This window comes from Halichoerus grypus, chromosome 3, assembly GCF_964656455.1.
Source record: "Halichoerus grypus chromosome 3, mHalGry1.hap1.1, whole genome shotgun sequence".
In the NCBI taxonomy this organism is placed as follows: Eukaryota; Metazoa; Chordata; class Mammalia; order Carnivora; family Phocidae; genus Halichoerus; species Halichoerus grypus.
In genome coordinates, this window is record NC_135714.1 from 152,293,260 (window position 1) to 152,309,175 (window position 15,916).

The following is a 15,916-nucleotide window of genomic DNA, read 5'->3' on the forward strand; positions in this document are numbered from 1 at the left end:
ATCCTCATCTGGGCTTACACGGTATCCATCACCTCCCTGACTCCAGTTCTAAGGTCAAAGCTTTGTTAATTATCGTCCTACACTCATCAGCTACAGGCACCGTACCCCAATGCCTAGCACCCGGTGACACAGAGTGAGCCGCCCACGAACACTCATTGAACTAATGAGTTCCCCATAAGAGGGGACACTGCCCACCCCCCTCCCATCTCCCTTCTGTGTTCAGTCTGAATTAACCCCTCCGGAGAGGTAAGGGCAGAAAAGAGCCATTACTGTTGCCAGCGTCGATGCCAAATGACTGACACTTCCTGGATCCTCTTGACACCCTGGGCCCCCGGATGGGAAAGTCTCTCCTAAAGGCAGACGGTGGAAGCTGGTAGACTCTGGCCCAGGACCGCAAGTCCTCATTGCTGCCTAGAGCAGGAGAGGGTGTGGCCATACAATCCGGCCAAACAGAAATTTCTTCCTTCCTTCTCTCAGTCAGTGAATGGGGACCGAATCTGAATCACCCTGAGGGATCCGCAGGAGCCTTAGACAACGGAGTTTGCCCTTGAGTAGCTTAAATACGCCAGCAGGCCCAGGTGAGATGAATTTAGATAAAGCTTTGCCATGTGGGAGGGCCGAGCTGTGCATCCTGTGCATCCCCTTGGGAGGAAGGTGAGGCCTTACCATGGTCCAGGTCCACAGGATCTTCCCCAGTACCTCCACCGCGTCACCTCCCTGGTGTCAACCCCCACAGCTCTTGTCCCACCCCTCTCGGGACTGCTGGAAAGGAGACGGCTCCGTAACCCGTAAAGTACTGGGCTGATATCAGTGAGGCTGCTATCAGCCGGCATATGCGCTCACGAAGGTGCTCCAGACACTGGGGCCGGCCAGCTCATAGATCATCACGTCTTGCCCCAGGAAAGTCAAATCGGATAACCAGACCACCCCAAAAGGCAGCCCTAGAACGAGCGTGCTGTCCTGACTCATTCTCGCAGGCTTGGCCCAGCGTTCCCTGGTCCATGTGGCCAACTGCGGGGAAGAGCCCCAGATGGCCCCGCCGCTCTGGGCCCTGGGGATCCCCGACCCATCACCGGGCTTCAGCCTAGCCTCGCAGTGCCCCACGTAAAAGGCATAAAAGGCCGTAGAAAGCAGGAGACTTCAGCTACCCTAAACACAGGGCCGTTTTTAGTTCGTAGCGGTATTTCCTGATGTTGCTACTCACAAAAACTATTCATTATAGAAAACACAGAAAAAATTAATGCAAGTCTAGAGAAGAAATTTTAAATCCTGTTAGCCTACCACCCAGAGATATCCACAGCTCATATATGCATATACCCTCCTAATCTTTTTTCTCCACATATAAAAAAACTAGACGTTAGATATTAGAATTAAAGCTTTCATAATGTCTTACTTACTTGGACGTTTGGTATCCCTGCCCTGTTTACTTAGCATGAAATCAGTAGCATTTTTCTACATCATCAAATATTTTTTGAAAATATTTGTATGGCTACATACTACCCTATGCTAGAGCTCTAAACATAACTCATTTGACCACTGCGTAGGGTTAGATATTAGGGTTGAGACTGTTCCAACAGAGACCCGGTTCCTCCTCTTCTCCACGCCCCTCGCTGACTCTCCTGGTCTTCATCACTGACTACCTTCCTGCCTAGGCATATGCCAGGCTGAATGGGAGGCACAGGGTAAGACCCCATCGCTGCCCCGGACAGGCTGCCTGGCTACGTGAAGACAGAAGACAGTGCACTCATAAGCAGAGCGGGAGTCCCATGCCGACTGAGGAGTTAGGAGGGTAAGATGGTAGAAAAAGTTTCCAGATGCGGTGGGATGGCTCCACCAAGAAGATGCTGGAGCACTTACCACACGCTGCGGCCAGAATACTGGACAGCAGTGGGCCAAATGCTCCGTATTCAGCACAGGCCCGTGTGGCCAGGTACACCCAGCCCAAGAGAAGGCTGAGTCCCTGAGTCTAGACCAAGCCCTCTGCCTGCAAACATGGCTCCTGTCCTGTTCAGCCGACAGCCTCGGAGGGAGACAGATATTAATCAAATAACTTCACAAATAAAGATAAAAATTACAACTGGGCCACGAAGGAGAGATAGGTAGGGCTATGAGGACATATAACCTGGGGTTCCCGCAGGGGGCAGAAGTGTGGCCAGCCCCATGTGGAAGGAGCAGGTGTGGAGAAGGACCCAGAAGAACGTCTGTCTGGAAAGCAGAGCAGCAATGCAAGGTGGAACCCAAGGGGAATCCAGAGCCAGACCACGCAGGCCTGATGGGCCATGCTGGGTTTTAATCTTGGGAGGAACGGGAGCTGTTGGAGGGCTTTAAGCAGGGAGAAGCCAAGGTTGGATTTCCATTTGGAAGAGTGTGCTCTGGCTGTGTTCGAGTCCTGGCTCAGGGGCGGGGGCAAGAGTGGGTGCAGCACAGTCAGTAAGAGGCTGTGCTGGAGCTGGGGCAGGCTGGCGGTGACTTGGGCCGGGGTAGCGGCAAAGGGCATGGGAAGAAGTGGAGGATTGGATCGGTATTTCTAGAATCAAGGTGGGGTCGATGATGTGACTTTTCAAAAAATCCCTGTTAAGTACACTTTTGAGCTAGAAACATTAACCTGCTAGCATGAAGAGGTGCTCACATGAGCAGGATGTCTCCTCAGGCAACGTCCCTTGGCAGACGTCCTAGTGAAGGCAGAAAGGAAGAAGTGGGAGAGGGCCCAGACGGGGAGTTACGGTGAGGGACGGGGCACCAGGGGGCAGCACAAGGGGCTCAGCCTCTGAGTTGCCACGACCAGACCAGCCCACGGAACCGGGGCAAGTCACTTTACAGCCCCACACCTCAGTGTGTACATCTGTTAGCAGGGAAAACAACGCCTGCCCTGCAACCCCCCATCCCATGTTGTTGTGAGGATGGCAGATTAGATCATTTTGAAGGATCCTGCCAACCTCAAGTGTCTTAAGAAAGGAACTTGGCCATGTCCCAAGCCGCCCTAAGAATGAAGCCAACTGCCAGTAATCAGCCCTGGGGTCAGAGGTTCCAGGAGCTCTGGACCAGAGCCCTGGGTCTCCGGGCAGGACTGACCCTAAAGGCCAGGATGGGGCAGCCCTGGCTGGGTCCCGTATGCGTTGTAGGTGCCTGGAGCTGTAGGCTCTGGTGCAGCAGGGACTGGACCTTAGAATATAATTATCTCTAGTGGCTGACACAGCCCAGAGAAGTACATGCCGTAAGGCATCCCGTGGTTTGTGGGGAAAACACGTGCTCTGGGACAGGCCCCTCTGGACTACTCCCAGCTGGTCTGGGAGACCGATCTGGAAGAACGTCTGTTTCTACTTAACCTCTGGTTTCTACGGAGCCGCTCTGAGCCTCAGTTTCCTCATCCGTAAGCTGGAAATGCCCACGCCTGCCCTGCAGAGTCGCTGGGATGGTGCGGCATATATTAGGCACTCAGCAATGGGACGTGCTGCCGGGAGTTTGAACTCAAGCCGCCTGTGGATGGGGTGTAGGCTCTGGGCTTGCTCACGCGAGCTGCAAGGTCGTTCTTTTGCCCCCTCCACGCAGGCAAACTGCTGACAGCGGCAAAGCCACGTTGCCATGCTTGGGGGAAAGACTGCCTTGGTTTCAGGTTTAATAAAAAAAATATATATATATATATGGATATTTGGGTTTGGCTTCGTCTAGGTTTGGCAAACGCGTGTGGTTTGCTTCCCCTTGCGGCTGGGCGGGGGCTCCGGTTCAGGTCCTGACGGGAAGGAGCAACTAGCGGGGCTTTAGGACCCGGCTGCGCGTCTGCTGGACCCCGCGGGTCCCGGGTCCCCGGAGCAGCGGGCGGAGAGGCTTGAATGAGATGCTGGCGGGGATCGGACTGAAACCGCTCGCGGCGGAATAGCTCCGCCGTCGCCAGGCAACCGCCCTGACGCAACGCAAAAAAAAAAAAAAAAAAAAAAGTCCCTTAAAAAAAGAATAGTGCCGAGAATTCACGGGAGCAGAGAGAAAGGGAGGCAGAAGCCGGCTCAGCCCCCGAGGCCGGGGCCAAAGGCTGCGGCGGGCGCCGGGAGCCCGCGTCCGGAGGAGGCGGGGAGCTCGGTGACACCCTTGGAAAGGGCCTTGGCGCGCCTCGGAAGGTAGGTTCGCGACAGGGGCGGGGACGTTCCCAGGACTGGGGTCGGGGTCGGGGCTGGGCGCCCCGCTGGGGGTGGTGCGGCTGTGGCCCGACGCACCCGCAGGGGAGGGGGCTCGGGGCCGCAGGTCCCCAGAGCAGGCACTGGCAGAGAACAGCCTGGTCGGGGCTGAGGAGCACCGATACCACCCTGGAGTGGACACCCCGCAACCCGCCCGCAGGAGAGCAGGGTCCTGCCTCACCTTCCCTGGGGGGGCTCACTTGTCCCATGGGGAGTGGGACAGCCTGCTGGACTCCATCTCCCACCTCCTTGCTGGCCCGTTCCACGGCTAAGATCTGGCTGGAGATTTGGGGTACACCGTCTGAGAGGGAGGAGCCCCACTCAGTCTCTCCAGGTCTACTCTCAGACTGCTTGTCATCTCTAAGGCCACCCTGTCCCCTCCAACCTACTTCAGGCACGGTGACATCAAGTTCCTGCCCGAAGGAAGCAATCCCTAACTCAGAAGAAGTGACCCAGGACACTTGGGCCCTGGGTGTTCTGAAGGGCTGAGGCCAGTGTGATCAGAGGGAACTGCACAGCCCAAAGGGCCCCAGGGGAAGGAACAGGTCAGCCTTGAGACTGCCCCTGGCCCCCGGGGGAGGGGGGAGGTGTCACTAAGAGAAGGCAGGAAGGTCTATGGTCCTTGGCCAGGGCACAGGTGTCTCCCTCCACCAAGTCAGGTGGGATGTTCTGCTTTTAAAATAATCCCTTATTGTCTGTATCTGGTTTTCATTCTCTGTGGCGGGTGGTTCCTCCTGAGAAGGTCTGGAAGAGAGGCTGATTCTAGGTTGGTGGGCCACAACCTCCTCTTAAACCCACAGGCATGTTCTCCCAGATTAAGTTGCCATCCACTCCCAGCCATTCCTGGTGAATCCCAGGTGGGATGAGCCCAGGTCCCCATCAACAGGGGAATCCCCTAAGTGCCCAAGGGAGCCAGGGTCCCAAAGCAGCTTCCCTTCCGATGCCCCAGAGATGGTCCTGCCGCCAGCCAGGCAAGGGATGGAGAGGGGAGAGTGCTGGGCAAAGTCCTGGAAGGCGCAAGGCGACCATGGCGCCTCTAGCCCGACCGCGTCCGCTCGTTTCTGCTAGCATGTTTTTAAGAGGTTTGGCAAAGCAGCCCTGAGCTGTGCTTAGAGTGGATAGAGATGATAGCTCTTTTCTGAGTACATTTACCGAGCAGGCACTGCTTGAGAACCCTTCGCATCCACTGGTCATTTTATTCTCACCATGGCCCTCGGAGGAGACACTGTATCCCCATTTTGCCGATGGGACTCCAAGAGACTCAGTAACTCTGTTCGGCGCAGGTGGCTAGTGAAAAGAACCGGGAGAATCAGCCTCATGTGCCTGACTCCTAAGACAGTGCTCTCAAATGAAGGCTGCTTTAGGAGATCAGAGGGGAGAGGCCCAGAGAGGGGGAAGAAACCATTTGCACCTGGAGAAACTGAGCGCTGTGTGGCAGGGCTCATCCTGTGTCTGGGGACCGTCCCTTACCATCCTGAGGGACCCTGTGGAGCCCAGAAATTCATTTCTTGCATCAGGAGCCTGAAATGCTCTGCAGTCTGGCCTGGCTCACTTCATCGGCGCTTGCCTGAAGTGGAGAGAGGGGTTCTCCCTCACCCCCTTCTCCTCCCTGCCCACCCGAAGTCCCCCAACTTTTCATGCACTTGTTCCTGTCTTGTCCTCCCAAATACACGCATGGATTTCCACAAGATGAATGGTCCCGTTTCCGTATCTACCAGCTTGGCCTCCCTCCAAAAAAGGACTCTGGCAGGGAAGTAAATTAAGGCAATGTCTAACTGTCTGCTGAGAGAGACCCACAGAGCCCCAGGCCAAGGGGGAAGAAACTGCTTGTTAGGCTCCCCACACACTCGGGTGGTTTTCTCTAGGTAAATTTGGCTAGTGGAAAACTCCTGTGCCCCCACACGAGCATCTGGAATTTTCAGACCCCTCTGGCAGCTATGCTCTAACTGACTCTTTGCTTAACAGGGATGTTGAGCTACTTGCAAAGCTGGAAGATGAATGATAAGCTGAACGGTTTGCTCCCTGGTTTATAGAATAGGGTTGAGGGAGTTCTTACTAATTGGAAATCTCCTAGGATTAGCCTGGATGGCTCTCAATATGCAAATGTACCCTGGGATGTGGACTGGGGTGAGGAGAAAGGAAGGAAAGGGCAAATTCTGAAGCAGTGCTCAGGCCCACCTCGAAGGCCCAGGGAGGGGCTACAGAGAGGGTGGGAGCAGGGAGGATGAGCCAGGAGGTGGGAAAGGGGTTTAGCCAGGAACTTGGCAATCAGCCTGCAGAGTTTGGGCTGCCCTAGAGGGCCGAGTTGCCAACATGAGTTTGGAAGGCTGCAAATGTCAGCGTCTCCATGGTCAGCACAGTTGCCCTGGTGTGTGAAAGCCCAGAGCTACCCTACCGCCCACCCCCGTTTCTCTCTGGAGAAGTGTGGGAGAGAAAGGAAAGAAAAGGAGAAAGAAGGTGGGCAAGAGGAGAGGTTAGAGGCTTACACTCCCCACACCATCTGCTTTCCCCCTGAATGCTCTCTGATCCTGCAACAGCGCCCACCCAGGAAAAGCCCTTAGAGAAGAGAGCGCATAGGGCAGCCCCCACCTCCCTGTGGGCACCGCTCCTAGAGGAAGGGCTCTCATCTCAAGGGGTAGAGGAGTAGCGAGCACTCCAGCATCAGGGGCCTCCTCACCCCAGGACCCCTGCCCAGCAGCCTTTGCAGAGCCCCAGGAAGGGGCCAGGCTTCAGCTTATCAGGGCTACAGACTGAGCGCCATTTCTTCAAGACAATCTCTCCAATATGGCCAGAAATTACCCCCCATAAACACACCCAGAATCTGATCTAATTGTGGGAGCTAGTAATGGGTCCCAAAAGACTTCCTCGTAGGGCTTGTCCCTTGAGACCTCAAAGGAAAGGCCCAGCTCAGAGCTGGTTTTCCGGGTACATAATGGGCCCAGACCGTGGCCTCCGCTGCGGCCATAGTTTCGGGGCTTACTGAAGGCCGAGCAGCATTTCCTCATTCCAGGAAGCCAACAGAGCCTCTGAGCGTGAGCCGGCCACTTGGGGCCCAGAGGCCAGGGAACTCTCAGGGTGATGCGTCCTGGGTCAGGATCCTTGCCTGGGAGGACTCTCGGAGCCCTGACTGTCCCCCTCCCCTCACCCCCCTAAAGTGAAAAGTGACACCACCTCCTCAGTCCTGTGAGCATTGACATATGCTGTGCCCTGGGGACACTGAGTTAAGCCCCTTCGGTCATGACTCTAGGGTTTGGCTGGTTGTTGTTTGTTTATTTGCTGGACGGCAACCACTGCAAACTTTGAGGAAGGTGAAGGTGAACCTCGTTAGCAGGTTGGATGAAAGCAAGCCTCAGACTACATTCTGCCACATATGTAGACATTTTTTTTTTTTAAAGATTTATTTATTCATTTGAGAGAGAGAGAGCACAAGCAGGGGGAGAGGCAGAGGGAGAGGGAGAAGCAGTCTCCCCACTGAGCTCAGAGCCTGACATGGGGCTTCATCCCAGGACCCTGGGATCATGACCTGAGCCGAAGGCAGAGGCTCAACCGACTGAGCCACCCAGGTGCCCCTATGTAGACATTTTTTGAACAACTATTTGCAGACAGGCCCAGCAGAATTTATACAGCTTGCTCTGTGGACTCAATGAGGTGGCAGCCATCTGTCTCTCTGGGTGTCCTGACCCCCCCTCCCCTGAGGGCTCACTAGATTCTTTCACCCTGCCTTTCCAGGTCAAGAATGTCTCAAGTAATTCTGGCCAACCCACATATCTTGAATACCTCTGTTTTCACCAAGGAGAATGCATTTCTAACACTTACTCTGTTAATTATCAAATGCCTGGTGTTAAGCAGAGAGAAAGACAGCCAAAGCACCTGCCATAGCCCCCTCTGGAGCGCAGACCCTCTGCCTGAGGCTGCTGGCCGGGAGTGGGAGTCCCGATTTGAATGCACCCTTATTGCGGCTAGCCTAATGAAACCACACAGAAGGGTTTTAAGATCAATCATAGACATTGTATCACAGATAAGACAATGGTCTTGCCCTCAAGGAGTGTGTAGTCTGATCAGGGTTGCAGGTTAGAAAAGACAATTGGAAAAAAAAAAAGAAAGAAAGAAAAGACAATCGGAGCAACCCAGAATACTGAGCTGACAGGAAAGTGATATTCCGAGCATTCTGGAGCACACAGATGTACGTGAGCTAACTCGAATGGTTTGGCAGCCGTTCCGCCCTCCCTTTGATAGGCCAAGGAGAGGCGCAGCCGAGTGTTGTCATGGACGGGAGGGGACAGTCCTACTAGAGGCGTGACTAAGAATTCACGTACACTCTGTCTCATTGGGACCTTCCAAAGCTTTGAGGTAGTATGAACCCCATTTCATGGATGAGGAACTGGAGGCCTAGAGGATTAAACCAATTACCCAAGGTGGTAGAATTAGTAAGTGGTGGGACTGCGCTGTCAACCCCTGTCCCCCAACACTCAGCCCTGCCCCATCCCTAACCTGCTCTATCTCTTTCTCCCGCTACCGATTCCTACCCTCAGCTACGTGCAGCTCAAGTTGACATGAGTGGGGAGAAAGGTCACACATCCCACTTCCTGTTCTGCCTGAGCCAGCTGTTCCCTCCAAACCCCGGTGTGGGCACAGTCCTGCCCCTCGGGTTAGCTGCAGGCATGCTGGACATTGCTAGGCGGGCTGAGTTCAGGCTAGAACCACCCCCGCCCTCCATGCCCAGCTCCTGAGGACGGACAGGCCCTGCCCAGACACAGGGAAACTCTAAGGGCCCTTCAATCCCTGGAGAGGTCAGCACACCCAGACAGAGTATGAAGGTGAAGCGACTTGCCTAAGCACAGAGCACACCATGAAACTTTTTAGGAAGTCCTTGCTAAACCATTAGGCTTTGGAACTTGTAATGCAGAGCAAAATAGAAAGCCCATCATCAAAACAAATTCCCATTTGAGCTGGACTTTGTTGATTCTGCTTATTTGAAGTTGAAGCCAATTATCCTGTGGATTTGGATAGTTCTAAATCTGCCTTGTGTAGGGGCTGAGACACATCCTCGTCGGGAGACGCTTTGGTGGGCCGAACCCCACAGGGGGACGATGTACACCCCAGCGCCCCTAGCTGTGAAGTGGCACCCTGAGTTTCAGTCAGCTGTGAAATGTTCCCTGCTTTTATAGCCAGAACACCCGCCTGAACTGCATTCTACTTTGATGTCTGCAGATTGCTTTAAAGGCCACTCTGTGTCTGCTTTCTACCCCCTAATCCCCAGTGCCATGGCCTTTGGCCAGAAAAGTGCTGTGGTCACATGCAGCGGTGGGCTGGGGCGGCAACGGGCTGCCTCAGCCCCCCTCCCGGGCGTCTCTGCCTCCTCCCTGGAGGAGGGCCCCTGCTTCAGACTCTGCATTTCCCATGGCCCCTTCCCCCTTCCCCCCGCACTCCTCCCCCTCATGGGACTTGAGGATTCTCAGGCACCTTTCTCCCTGCCTGTCAGAGCAGAGCAGCCCTTTCCCAGGGCCTCGCAGCCTTGGAGGGGACACTGTGGCCTCGACCCTGGGCGGCCCAGCAGCCCCCTCCCTGCAGCAGCCCTGCGCTTTCTCCTCTCCTTTCAGTGAGGCAGTAAATTAGATCTGCAGGTCCGAGGAGCCGAGGAGCCAGGGCCTCTCCTGGCAGCAACAGGGAGCACAACTCTTTCTTGGTGATTTTCTGGGCAACTTCTTTCACTGGACAAAATGATAGGAAAGGTTTCCACGTTCCCAGCCCTGTGTGTGGCAGGAGGCCTGTGCATCTGCTCTGAGCAGCCCGGAGCAGAGCCCATCAATTATTCAGCACGGGCCGAGCACTTTAAATGTGCAAAGGTCTGAACAAGCGTTTTTTATAGAATCTTGCCTCACAATATCCCAGTGGGATGAAGCAAGGTTTCCAGGTATTCTAGACAGTAAAAGCTCAACTTGGAGTCAGAAGAGGAATCTGAGCCCAGACAACGCCACTAATGAAGTTGTGTGACCCCAGGCGAGTCTCGAGATGTCTCTGGTTTGCGGTTTGTCTGTGGTTGAAATCTCAGGAAGGCCTCTCCAGCCCAGACCATAGTGTGTGGGGAAAAACTCGTGAACTTTTGTGTGCAGGGTGATTTCAAAATCATTGTGATTGTTCTTGCTATTCCAGGTATGGAAACAGAAGCTCTGAATGATAAGTGAAGGTAACAACCATTAGCACTGGACGCTGGAAACCGAGCTTCACCGGGAGACACCCCCGGGGGGAGTGTGGGTAAGTGGGTTCCTCTGCTCCCCTACTCTCATGGGTGCAGCTCGGGGACATTGTGACCACCCACCAGCTGCTGTGGTCTAGACTCTGTGCATGTCAAGGTGGAAGGAAGTGCAGAGGCCACTGCACCCACATTGCACATTTTGCAGGGGAGAAGCAGAAGCCCTGAGAGGGGAAGTGAGTCACCTCAGTCACTCGGGATGGGACAGGGTCCCTGGAGCTGACTCTCAGGCCAGGGGCTCTTTTGTCTCCCACCCTGGGCTGGGTCTGTCGAAAATGACTGTCTCATTCCCATCTACCAGCAGCAGGGCTTGGACCCTGGCTGGGAGGCTGCCTGGGGGTGCCTGGAGCAGGAAAGTCCAGGGGAGTGAGGAACCCAGCCCAGTGAGCCTCCCTGCACCTCCCGGGATCCCAGACTGGGCCTCACCCCCATCAGCTCATCCTCCCACGCCAGCAGCCTCAGGTCTGGGCATCCCAGCTGCCCCTGGGACCGGCCTGGGAGCCACCAGGCCCCCAACAGCAACACCATGGTCAAAAGAAATGAGCTCTGTCTCCCATGCCAGGCCCGTCACTCACATTCCATGAAGTCATGTGACTTGTCCAGAAGGGTATCGCAGTCATGAACGGCAGAACTGTCCTGAGGCTCGGGTTCCCTTACTTGCCAGGCCCTCCCTGGAAGGCAGGCTCTCGCGCAGGAGAGAGACCCTCATGCGGCAGCAGTTTGGCTTCCCAGTGTCAGCTGGGCAGGGCGGGGGGGACACTTCAGTCTAGCTGCTTGGGTCTTTTCCTCCTCGACTGCCCAGATCGGTTTTATAGGAAAATGAAGCATTGCCATAAGACTATTTAAATGGCATTATCTGCCCCTGGGATTCCTAAGAACCTGGGCTTTAAAACACTGAAACCCTCTAAAGCGCGTATCCTGTTAATTTCTACAAATGAAGCCATTTGGGGGCGTGGCCACAATGGAGGAGTTGGGAAAACTTGGGCTCAAATGGTGGTTTCTTCACTCACCCGTATATGACCTGTCAGGCAAGGAGAACACTATTCCTATCTCAGGGCCATTTCAAGGGTTCAACTAGATGTTTGCACAGTGCCTGGCCCATGGTAGCCACTAGAAAATGCTTCTCTTCCCCTCTTCCTCTTGATTCTAGGATTTTGTATTTTTATTCCTGTATTCAGTCAGAGAGGAAACGGCCATTTATATATTTCTTTTATTTTCACCGAAAATATGTGTTAAACTTGAACTGGTGATGTATTCAGTCAGAGAGGAAATGGCCATTTATATATTTCTTTTATTTTTACTGAAAATGTATGTTGAAATTGAACTGGTGATGTACTCAGTCAGAGAGGAAATGGCCATTTATATATTCCTTTATTTATACCGAAAATATGTGTTAAAATTGAACTGGTGATACCAGACAAGTAGCTGTAAGAAGTATGGGGAAGATTTGGAATCAGACTGTTCCTAGACAGATCCCAGTTAGTACAGAGAGGTGGCTTGGGCCCCTCTTGATGACAGGGGACAGAAGTCCAGCTTCAATTAGCCCAAGCAAAGGAGAGAATGTATTAGTGCATAGAAGTGGGGGAGTTTCTGTCTTTGGGCACTGTTGGATCCAATGGCTCTGAAGATGTTGACTGTCTCTATCTCTGCCTCTCTTTTGGTTCTCCTTCCTAAAGGCTTATTCCTTTTCAATGTAAATGAGTTTTCTCCATGAGGCTGAGAAAGATGCATCCTGGAAATTCCAGGCTGAAAAGCCACCTTGTTTCTTCAGATGCCTATATTTAAATCCCATGAAAATATTCAGACTGGACTTGCCTGGCCGTGCACACATCCATTGGACCAGTTACTCTTGCCAGAGTGAGGGCTAAAACAAATAAACTTTAGGTCTGGGTCACGTGAGCATCCCTGGGGGTGGGGGTGATGGGCAGGGAGCTAGGACTCACAGTCCCTTCCAAACACTGAAATGACACTGGGATAGGCCTCACAGAAGGGATGCTGAAGACATCTGTCCACCTAACAGGTACATCAGAAATGTAACTAACTAATGCGATCCAAGCTGAGAGAAATGGCCAATACCTAGACTAGTTGGTGCAGAAAAGTCCTAAAAAAAATTTGTTAGGGGAAGAAGCAATCGGTTCCATTTGGAAAGAACATAGAAGGCTGTAGAATGAGGTGGTGTTTGAAGTATGCTCCAAGATTTGGTCATATTCAAACATGAGGTTATGGAGGAAGGATAAAACATCAAGTTGAGGCCAGCCCCCCCCCAAGCCACCCCACTTCCCAGCTCAGACTCATTCTGACCTTGAAAGTCTTACCTATGAACTTGCAGGAGGTCTTCTGCTGGGCAGATTCGGAGGTAGAACTACTCCAGCTGGAATGTGTTCACTAATTCACAGCATCACCATGCTCAGCATTTATTGAGCATCTACTATTTGTAGAGCCTTGCGTTCAGGACACAAGAGAAAGCAATGCTCTTCCTATTGAGGAGCTAGACGTCTGGTCAGGGAGGCAGGACACTCCCTGAGGAGTGTCGAACAGGCAAATGTGCGGTGAGCATGATGGAGGCCAGTCCCGGGGGAATTCAAAGAATGACCTGGTGGGCAAGGCATCCTTGGGGACTTTTGAGTGGAAGCAACCCCTTAGCTGAGCTTGAAAGCAGAGCTTTAGTCTTTGGGAGGAGCAGGGAGGTCCCAGACAGGCCATTCATCCATTCAACAAGGTTACTGAGCACCTAGTGTGTTTTGAGTGCTAGGGTCACAGGAATGAGCAAGAGAACATCACTGCCCTCGCGGAGCTTACGTTCTAGGGGGTGAAACACACCATAAACAAGTAAACAAATAACACATAACATCCGAGTTGTATGGTGAGTGATAGCAGCTACGGAGTAAAACGAAGGAGGATATCTCGGTACAATGGTCTCCGTGTGGAGGGGACATCTGAGCAGATGTGCGTGAAGTGGGTGCCTGCAATCAGGCAGAGGTCAGCCGACCGGGCCGAGGCTTGAGGGCAAGCAGCGGCGCCTCGGACTCTTAGACGAAATGGCTGGATTCTCACCGTGACTTGCTGCCAGGAGGAGTCATCCAGGCAGCAGAGATGACTTCCAGGAAGTGGGAAATGAAGGGTTCTTCTAGGGGGGCAGCATGCAGCCCCTGCAGGTGGGCTGTCCCCTGAGGTCTGTAGATCTTGGGGGGGGCATTTGAGGAAGATCCCACCTACATGCACAACCCTGGTACCGTCCCCCTTCCCTTGCTATCATCCCCCACCACACACCAAGAGCACACATGCAACAGTGTAACCCACCACACACACACACACACACACACACTGTCCCAGCGCAGTTCACCCACACCAGGGTCCAGTCTCTGCAAGATGTCATTCCCCCATCTCAGGAGCTCCCTCCCACACCGGCTCAGACCAAGACATGGAATAAAGATGAGCTCTGTAGGGCCAGACCAGCGGGTGTCCCCTCCTGCTTCGGTCACCATAGCAACCTCTGACAGGAGAGAAAACCCGCTTTCTGGCAGCTCCTCGAAGCTCCCTGGCTCCTTTGGGCAGCCCTGTAGGGCGCAGGGCTGTGTCCCCCCGCCTACACTAGAAATTCACAGCCTGCATGGGCCACCACGGGAGGTCAGGCCTGAGTCACCCCCCCCAACCCACCCCGGCTCTCCATTTAAGATAAGCATTGTGGGTTTATGATTAAACCTGGCTGGAAAAGCCGCCTTGTCAAAGCTCCGCCTCCACGCCCCAGACCTATTGACCCCTCACCCACCTGGGGGAAAAAAAAAATTAGTTGCTTTAGAAAAGGAAAGAAAAAAATTCAGGTGTGAGTTGTGGCTTGAGCTGCCCTGAATTTAAGCTTATAAGATGCATGATAGTCCTCCAAGCCCTTTCCCCTCACTCTCTCTTCTCATCCTTGCTCTATCTCTTCAGGGTGGACACTGCAACAACCCCACTTTCAAAACGGGGGGGCCCTGTGATTCTCAGCTGGAGGGGGCCCCACCCGCCTCTCAGGGGCACGTGGAAATGTGGGGAGGGGAGAGTGTTTTGGATGCATGCTGTTTTAGGATATTGCTGAGCCCTCAGGGATGGATTCTGTCTCCCCAGATGAATTATACATCCCCCTCTCCTTTCAGTTGGGGCTCTTGGTCTAAGCACCAGAAAACAGTGTTGCTGTAAGGAGTTCACAGAATTGGCGGGAGGTAGAGACCTAAAGGAGAAAACAGGCAGAACCAAGGCAGCTCCAGAAAACAGAGAGTGGGAGGCAAGGCCCTGTGAATTAAATGGTTTGTCTGAGACCGACTACGTGGGGTGCTAGGTTTTGACTCACACAATAGCCCCCAAAACACTTCTGACAACAGATGTGTGATTTTTCCACACCAAACAGCCCTCTGGCTCTCTGCAGATGCCAACTGCGTGTCCTACGATCTCCCTCAATTTTGACACCATCGAGCTAAAGTCAGTGTCAGACCCCGCAAGTGAAGGGGTCAGTCCCGCAGACTGTCCCCGCTTCCCACGCCAACTACAGGTCCCGGATTGTCACTGGTACCTCTGATCTACTGGCTCTTCATTGGGAATTGGCCCCCAACCCCCTCCTCTGATTCACTAGTTTGCTAGAATGGCTCACAAAACTCAGGAAGCATTTACTTTCATTCACCTGCCAATGAAGGGGTACATAAGGCAAGGTAGGAGGAAGGGGTGCAGAACTCACATGCCCTCTCCAGGTGCTCCACCCTCCCAGAATTTCCATGCGTGCACCAACCCAGAAGCTCTCTGAACCCCTTCGGGCAGGGTTTTTGTGGAGGCTCATTACATAGGTGCGATTGATTAAATCATTAGCTATTTGCGATCGACTCAATCTCCAGCCCCTCTCCCCTGACCTCCCAGGGCAGGGGCGGGGCTGCAAGTTCCAACCTTCTCATCACAGAGTGGGCTTTCCGTGAGTCCCCTCATTAACATAAACTCAGGTGTGGTTGAAAGGGGCTTGTTATGAATAGTAAGACCCTCCTTTCATCTCTCTGGCTCTAGAGCTATTTCAAGAACTAGGGACAAAACCCAGACATTGCAACAAGAAATATTCTTACTGCTCTCATCACTTAGGACATTCCAAGGGTTACAGGAGTTCTGTCTCAGAAACTGGGGTTGGAAACCAAATCTATATTTCTTATTATATATCACGTCCTCCAACAGCCCTTTAACAGGGATGATCTGGCTAAGATAGTGCCACCTCCCCTACACTTCACATCTGCCTCCAAGGCTCATGTGGCCACAAATGAATCCTAACCATTTCTGCTTCTGGGCCTCATGCACACCACATTCTTTTTTTTTTTTTTTTTAAGATTTTATTTATTTATTTGACAGAGAGAGAGATCACAAGCAGGGAGAGCGGCAGGCAGAGGGAGAGGGAAAAACAGGGGCTCGATCCCAGGACCCTGGGATCATGACCTGAGCCGGAGGCAGACGCTTAAACAACTGAGCCACCCTGGCGCCTCACACC

General features: G+C 53.3%; 1 protein-coding gene across 2 annotated transcripts in view; it reads left to right on the plus strand.

The window, feature by feature from the left end:
- Positions 1-3,573: 3,573 nt before the first annotated feature.
- The window catches only part of FAM167A (family with sequence similarity 167 member A), a 44,572-nt gene continuing 32,229 nt past the window's right edge, over positions 3,574-15,916 (plus strand). Inside the window, exons 1-2 of one of the 2 annotated variants that reach the window (XR_013446579.1) lie at positions 3,574-4,112; positions 10,323-10,424. The gene's annotated coding sequence lies outside the window, so the exon portion shown is untranslated. The remainder of the gene's footprint in view (positions 4,113-10,322; positions 10,425-15,916) is intronic. The other variant, XM_036092330.2, reaches the window with a different exon arrangement.